We start from the raw sequence: 9,001 nt of genomic DNA on the forward strand, positions 1-9,001 counted from the left end.
TACACAAAACATAATCTCTAAGTAGCTATTCATGTAAGTACACCTAATCTACGGACCAACAGTTGAGATTGAAACCAAATACACACATATATGGGAAATGTATCTGACTAGTGGTGTTTCCTTCTACATTCTGCACCCCCGTAGTGGGAGTTTATGTCCCTGAAGAATAAAAGCATCACACCTCACTTCCTCTATTATTTCAGCCTCCCTAATCTTCATCCACTGCACCTGGTTCATTGTCTATATTTACTCAACCAATTTCCACAGGCAAAAGTTACAGCCTTAACTGGCTACTGGCCAAAAAACAAACAAAGGGAAAAGTAAGTGGGTCTCGGGATCTATTTCTTTTAAACATGCAATAAGACTTTTTTAAAACAGAGTTTTAATCACTGCAATATTGTAATATAAAAATATGATGAATTTCAACAATTTTATTTTACAGATTTTATGTAATCTTCTTTCCTAAAAGCACTCTAAAGGAGCAACCTATTGGATCTTGTAGTGGGATTTCATTGTATAAATTACTTAGTTGATTCCATAAATTTTGTTTTCTGGTTCTTGTGAATAAATGCCTGTTTTCTCTCTCTCTCTCTCTCTCTCTCTCTCTCTCTCTCTCTCTCTCTCTCTCTCTCTCTCTCTCTTTTTTTTTGCTATAGTAAGCATTATCACTGAAGCTTTTTTGGTACATGCTAGAAAATTTTACACATATTTTAGACAACTGTGGAAATTTGTTTGGGGAGTGTTATGTATTATGATATATACGCAACCTTGTTTATAAAATATGCAAATCTTTTGCTGTTATTAATACTAACACCTGCCCAAACCATGCTTTATCCACAGAGAGAAAATGTATGTATTTGTTGCAGTGCAGAGATGTGCTAAGTTATTTTTTTCAACAATTCATTTTTCAAACATTTCTGCAAGTTTTAGATTTTAATTAAATTGTTTCAATTTCCAATTTTAGAGAAGTAAAACAATGCATACCATGATTTTATGAGTAGATTTTTAAGCAAGTGTGTTTTGATACATGAAGTAAAGTAACCTGGCACAAAACATTTTTATGTACAAAATGTGACTTGTTTTTTTAATGCTTCATTTAAAGTAATTAATCTACCAACTATAAAATTCAAATTTTCACTCTATTTTACGTGAACTTTTTTTGAACAAAAATTAAAATTTATACAAATAATATCTCACATATTAAATAAAATTAAACAGATTAGCAAATTGATTTAGAAGATAAATTTAATGTAAATCTAGGTGAGATCTTGAGAGATCTAGAAGGACTCAGATTCCAGGAGAGACACAGCAGCCACATCTTGGCCCAGAATATAGATGTGCTCCTACTACAGTTCCTACTGCTGTTACTGGAAGTCCTAGATGGGGCTATAGTGATAGCTCGTGGAGCACCGTTTTTTAAGCTTTACTAGTAGACATCAGAGTAACATAACAGCATATAAAGTTGTTTTAAAATAACTAGGAACAAGAAAGAGTCTGACAGTGCACAGTGGACTTTGTTTTTAAGAAAAGTGCTTCAGAATGAGTTGCAACTCCTTATCTGATATTAAAGGGGATCAAACTCTTTATAGTTTTAAGAATAAGATGCAGAGCGGCCTGACAGGAACTTCTTGCTCTTTTGAGGAAGACATACAAAATGAATGCCCAAATGTTCAACTTCCAGGGTGTCTCATTATGTCTCCAACTCTCACATCCTGATATTTTTTTCAAGACTTTGCTCAGCACAGTGTTATAATTCGACAGATAGATATTAAGATACAAAGTTTTTTTTAAAGCATAACTTTCATCTATATAAATTTATGGATATTGGAGTCATATATATTAAATATGTTATATGTGTATGCTATACAAATATATATCTACTGAATTTAGTATCACAATCACGATCACGAATCCCATTAATCATCAATTTCTCAAGCAGGCTCAGTAACCTCTCCATTCGTCCTTTCCCTGAGATCTTAGAAGTCTCTCTCTACTCAGGTCTCCCAATGATGTTGCACTGGAGGCTCTTTCAGGGTCAGGGGAATGGGATCCAGCTTGTTACTGGATTTAGCATATGAATACACCATGGGAAGCTAGCAAGGCTGTCCCATGTGAGCAGGAAACTCTCAGAAGATTGACAGTTACTCCCAGAGGGAGAAGTAGGCTACAAGAGCTTGCTTTTAAGTCTCTCTCTGGATATTGGCCATTGATGAGATTACACACACCTGGGTTCTTCTGCTGGTACTTTCCTGCTTGAGGCCCATCCGTATGTGTGGAGAGGGGCCTCGAGCATGGCTGTAGCTAGGTTCCAGTTGTCTTCTGAGCTCTGCTCAGGGTGGGGAGGGAAGCTGTGGAGCCCATCCCCTCCGAGGGGCCCCGGGGAAGACAGCCAGGCATTCGGGCAAGAGAATTTAGTATATAGAAAGATATATATATATATATATATATATATATATATATGTGTGTGTGTGTGTGTGTGTGTGTGTGTACATATATAAAATAACTATATGCTTTTACTTTACTCTGATGTCTAATAATAGGGCTTAAAAACTGTGCTGTGGCTCCACAAACTATCACAATAAATTTTTAGAAAATGCACCTATCCCATCCCCAAATTTTGGAAAATATCTACTTCATCTTTGTTTCTATGAGTTTGTGTTTTCTAGTTTCTAAACATAAGTGAAATTTTACTGTAGTTGACTGTATCTGACTTATTTAACATGCAACTATATTTTAGAATTCAAAATTACTTTTAATTAGATAATATGATAAAGTAACGACAAATAATTGTGTCACAAAGCAGCTATTTCAGCTTACTATGGGATGTGTTTTGTTCCTCGGATGTGGGATTTATTGGGCTTTTACAATAGGTTATGCACAGTGTAAATCAACATTATTTAACATGCAACTGTTAAGGTTAATCTATGATTTCAGAACTTGCATAATTTCTTATTGCTTTGGGGGAAATTTTGATTGGTTCTTTTAGTCCCTGGCATTGCTCAGTGATCAATTCTGACAGTGCTCAGGGGACCACACTGGGTTCTGGTGCTGTTGAACACACATCAGCATTGTACAATGCACTATACTACAAACTCACTCACTCAAAGTTCTCCTATATTTTAACCCAATTTTTTAAAGACACAATTGTTATTTAGTTTCCATATTTCTGTTCCTCACTTGGGTCAGCAAATGTCTTTTGGTGGATTAACCCAGTCAATGATTCTCTAAAATTCTTAATTGCAATATCTTCTCCATTTATCCCATAAATCATCATCTCTATGTTGAATATAGAAAATATGTATGACTAGAATGTTGCCGTAATGTAATGGTACATTTGAATGGTTGCACTGTCACTGATACTTGGGGGTGTTTTCATGGTTTATCTAATTCTCAGCTGCATTATATTTTTTATATAAATTCATATTTTAAAAAGAGAACCCGGCAAGCTACCAAGAGTATCCCACCTGCACGGCAGAGCCTGGAAAGCTCCCCGTGGTGTATTCAATATGCCAAATATAGTTACAATGATGGGTCTCATTACCCTAACCCTGAAAGAGCTTCCAATATGGCACCATTTGGAAGAACGAGTAAGGAGAGGCTGCTAAAATCTCAGGGCTGGGACAAATGGAGTCATTACTGGCACCTGCTCAAGTAAATAGATGAACAATGGGATGACAATGATACAGTGACAGTGATTACTTAAAGGAAAGTTATCAATTCTTAGGAATCTAAATCATATTTGATATTTAGGTGATTCATTGTTTCAAATAATTATGGCTATAAGTCATGTCAATCTTTTGTATTATTATTTCCCCAAAATTTGTATTGTTTAGAGATTGAATTCTTATCCAAAATGATCATGTACAACTATCTTTGTTATAGTAGTCATTTCAGTATCCCAATTACCTTTTCTCCCAGAACTCCAGGCAGGCTCCCAACCGAGGACCAATCCTCCTGGCCCTTGTTTCTACTGTCCTTGGCTATCAGTCTCATGTTTTACTGTTTCATATCCTACAAATTAGTGCAATCATTCTATGTCTAACTCTTTTTTTCTGACTCATTTTACTCAGCATGATACTCTTCATGTCCATCCATTTATAATAGAATTTAATAATTTCATTTTCCTAACAGTGTATAGTATTCCATTGTGTAGATGTCCCATAGTTTCCTTAATCAGTCATTTGTTCTTGGGCACTTGGGTTGTTTCAAGATACTGCCTATTTATTGTGAATAGTGCAGCAATGAACATAGAAGTATAGATGGAATTTCTGCTATGTTTAACTCATTTTTAATCAAGTTTTTTTTCTGTGATTGAGCTTCCAAAGTTCCTCTTCTATTTGAAATATCAATCCTTACTTAACACACCTTTTGCAGAATATTGTTCCACTTTGTAATTTGCTTTTCCATTGTCTTAATAGTGTTTTTCACAGAGCCAGTGCTTCTTATTTTATTGAGATACCAATTTATCAATTCAGTAGCTCGTGGATCATGCTTTTGGTGTTACATATTAAACATATCTACAAACCCAAGGCGATCTAGAACTTATGTTATCTTCTTAGACTATACGGCTTTGCTCTTGAGATCTGTGATTCACACTGAGATTACTTATTTTTATGATGATTGTAAAATACGCTTCTAGATTTTTTTATGAATAGTTGTTGAGCATCATTTGTGGAAAAAGTATATCTTTGCATCATTGTTGGCTTTGTTTTATCACACGCATAGTTGGTTATATTTATAAAGATTTCTTCCTGAGCTCTCTATATTGGCCTGTGGTCTGTGCTTGTGTATACTTTCACCAAACTCTCATTTAAATTTAGGTTCTATCTTGAAAGCAGTGAACATCATGGGTTAGAGAGATCATACACTTGCCTGGCAAAAGATATTCCCAGTACACTCCCCAGAGCACCATCTGATTCCCTGAAATGCAAACTGGGAGCAAGCCTTAAGCACCACTGAGTGTGTCCCCCAATGAATCAAAAGCAACTGAACTAAAAACTACACTGTGTTACTTTTAATCACTTTTAAAATGCAATTTATCAATTAGAAAATTTAAGTAAGAAATATGCACGTTAAATTACTACAGACTGAGTAGGGTTAAGTTCAAACTCAGTTACTTACTCATCGTGTGGTCTGAGACATTTGTAAAATTAAAAGTAACTAAATTTAATTTTCTCGATCTTTAAAAATAAGCATACATGTGAGAACACCAAGCTTGATCCCTGAAGGCACATAATCGCTTTGATTACAAGATGAGGGCCCAGACAAGCAAAAGAAATTATTAAAGGATATCTTATTAGACTGTGAAATCAAATAAAACTATGATGCACAATGTCATTTAGTTGTGTTTATCTAAGTACAGGTGTGACAGGCTATCACTTAAAGCATCAGCATTTTTTTCCATTACCATCATTACCATGATCAAACATTTGGTTTCAGCCACTCTGGATACCAATTTCAGTCTCGATACGTTACATATACTTTACATACTATACATATGTGTTTATATACATATATATATATATACTCACACATATATGCATACATATGAAATATAAATACTCTAAGTTAGCTCCAGGCACAAGTAAACTGTTAAAAATTTTAGAAAATTGGTAATTGGGAATCAATCTGATATTCATTATCTTTTCTATATCAAAAAATGCTAACAATACTTGCCTTCCAGGGTTCTTTCTAAAATAAAATCAGGTTATGCAATTGATTGTCAGACTATCATTAAAAATTGAGCAAATTATATCACATTATTATTCAGAATATTTTAACAATATAACTTAAGTTAATGCATGTATTTGTCACACTGTAAATTATGCAAAGGAAAACTGTTTGCTTTATTTTTATTTCTATTTTGCTTCAATGTACTAATTTATTTGCTAAATTAAAACTGTAACTCCAAAACTTTTAAAACTAGAGATGAATAGTGGAGTTTCTCTTTTCAAAGTTCTGGGGAATAAGGTCTTCCTTTTATTCGATGTGTTCACCCTTTGTCAAAGTGCATTTTAAATGTCTCTGGGACAGAGACGAACTAATCTGACCTTCCTTCTTATTTCACAAGTGAGTTTCTTTGCCAATGCTATAAAGAAAGTTAAAGACAGAATAGAAAGTAAATCCAAGATTCTCAAACCCTGACCTATGCTCTCCTGTGTGAACATGAACATGAACATGGTAAAGGTCTGGGGAGTGACATTATGATGTATGATTTGTGTCACAGTTGCTGGGAAGCGGGGACAGTGGCATTTATTTTACCACTGGAAGTGTATTAGACACTTCATATATAGTTTGCTGCTCCATTTACTTTGTTCACGGTTGAAATTTATTGACTGATAGTTGTTTCGGTTTTATTATGTGTTATAAAAATTTAGTTTAAACATTGAATTGCTCTTGAAATCCTCAGCAAAAGAAGTAAAAATGAAAAATTTTATATATACAAGTTCTTAATGACTAGACCACAGAATTAATAGCACTTTTTCATCCCCCAGAATACATGAATAGTGTTATAATATCAAGTAAGTTTAAAAACACAGTAGATAATATTTTCAAAGACCACTACTAAAAATATTATTTAGAATTGTAATCAAGTGACAATTTTTAACCATTCAAATTCAATGCTAATACAATTCTTAGTAGTATGATAGCGTTTGCCTTGTACACGGCTGACCTGGGTTTGGTTCCTTTTCTCTATGCTCTGATATTTCTTTTTCTCTATGCTTTGATAGCATCACTTAAGTATTTATATCTATATTTTTATCTTTGATGTAAATAACTTAATAATAATTATCAAACTTATAGATGAAAGCTGTTAAAATTCAACATTTATGTGGCTGGGAAATAATGAAAATGGCAAGAGATTCTGAGTTCTATTTCTACCATTGAATGGTCCTCCAAGTACCATCAGCCATAACACGGCATAGAAGATTCAATCAAAAGAAAAAAATCAATATTAATATGGCTTTTATTTTGTTTTATGGTCATACCCCGTGATGCTAAGGCCTTAATACCGCTTGTTTACTCAAGTTTCACCCTGAGAGTGCTCAGGGGACCATATGTAATGCTGGGGTTGATTCCATGCAAGACAAGTACCTTAACTCCTGTTCTCTCTGTCTCTCTGTCTCTGTCTCTCTTTCTCTTTCTCTCTCTCTAGTCCCTTTAAAATTTGATTTTGGGGCCATGATCTTCAGTGTGCAGGAATTGTTCCTCACTTTGCACTCAGGGATCACCCCTGAGACAGCCTAGAATATCATACGACGTGCCAGGTGTGAAATCTGGGTCAACCATGTAAGGCAAGTGCTTTATCCATGTGCTATCTCTCCAATCCTATTTATATATATTTTTGACCCATAAAATTAAATGTAACTGTGCATATCAAACAGATAAATTAATACATTAGAAGTGAATGTGTTAATGTGATAAGTATAAAATGTAGATTCCCTAAATTACACCAGAGGCTTGAAGAGTCATTGCTTATTATAGTAAGAAAAAGAACCATCTCCATAAAATCTTAGTAAGAGATAAACTCAGAATACTGATGAGATTTTGAATTCTGCTTTAAGATGATGCTTACATGCTAAGGTTTGCTTGAGGTTCTATTAAGATTGTAATGAAATAGTTTAGGATTGGTGGATATGGTAAAACGAAGAAATTGATGCAAGGTAGCTAAAAATTTGAAATTCAAATTGTCCTTTGATACTTCAAAAGTTTCTTAAGTAAATCATTAAGGTATTTTGAGTTTAATTTTACTAGGAAATGGCCCACTGGGAAAGAAAAACCATCTGATAATGAAAAGAGTGGATAGCGATATCACATTCATGAAGACATTAAACTGTGAATATTTAAAAGTTCTGGTTACAGAAGGATTCATCTTAAGTGGAAGCCCTTATGACACTTAAGTACAAATAAAACCAAAACACAGAAATTACATATTCTTGATTCTTCAAATACCAGCACTATTGTTTTCTCCACAAAATCAATATGCATCCTTTAAAAATGTCCCCACTCCCATGGCAAATTTCTACTGACTTTTTTGAAAACTTCATCTCTGGAACCTCAAGATGACTTTTTCATTGTCATTCTCTCTGCCTCAAAGACTTAATGACATTTCACAGATAATTTGCACCTTGTTTCTTGATATGCCCCAGGGTATCTTTGTCTCCAGTTGAAGGTTCCAGATAAAGAGTCCATGGAGAAAACGGGCCCTTCATTTCAGTAGCTGCTTCATTGCCTGAACATATTCCATAGCTAATCGGTTTCCTCTTCAATTCATTATTTCACTCATTTAGCAAATAATTGCCAGGATCCTAATACAAGAAAAATTGAAAAAAAAAAAAACAGTTTGTTAGTGACCAAGACAAAGCTATACAGTCCAAAAGATTCATTTTAATTTGATGTCAGAAAGACAATCTTTAATATTGTCATCACAGTCTGTGATGTCCTTAAAACCACAGGTTGGAGTGGTTCTTCAAGAATACACAATGAGGAAAGTAGAACCTATTTAGTAAGGGGCTTTTGGAAAAAAGATTTTCTAAGGAAGTGAAGTTTGAAAAATATGTTTCGTAATCAATATAATTTAACCAAGTAAAATTGGAGTGGGGTTAAGAAGGTAAAGATAATACCAGGCATGGAACAAAGCTTCCTTTACTTAGAATTTATTTTACAAACATTCATAATGAACTCCAGGGTTTTATATCTGAGGTAGTTCGCAATCATAGTGAATGTAGATTGAAAAAAAGAAAAAAATATCTGCATGCTTGTAAAGAAGAAAACACTAGTAGAAAAGGTTGCAAACATGGATACAGGTAAATCTTTTTACAGGTAAAAAGATTTCTCAGTGTCCTCTTCTAAGCTATATTAAGGATTATTTTAAAAATTATATATAATGGAAAACCATATCTGTAATCAAAAGCAAATTAAAAAACAAAAAGAATTCACTGGATACAGGTAGTAATACATACCTACTGGAAATGATTGGTAAATATAGAATGGATAAGAG

Source organism: Sorex araneus, chromosome 5 (assembly GCF_027595985.1).
Source record: "Sorex araneus isolate mSorAra2 chromosome 5, mSorAra2.pri, whole genome shotgun sequence".
Taxonomy (NCBI): domain Eukaryota; kingdom Metazoa; phylum Chordata; class Mammalia; order Eulipotyphla; family Soricidae; genus Sorex; species Sorex araneus.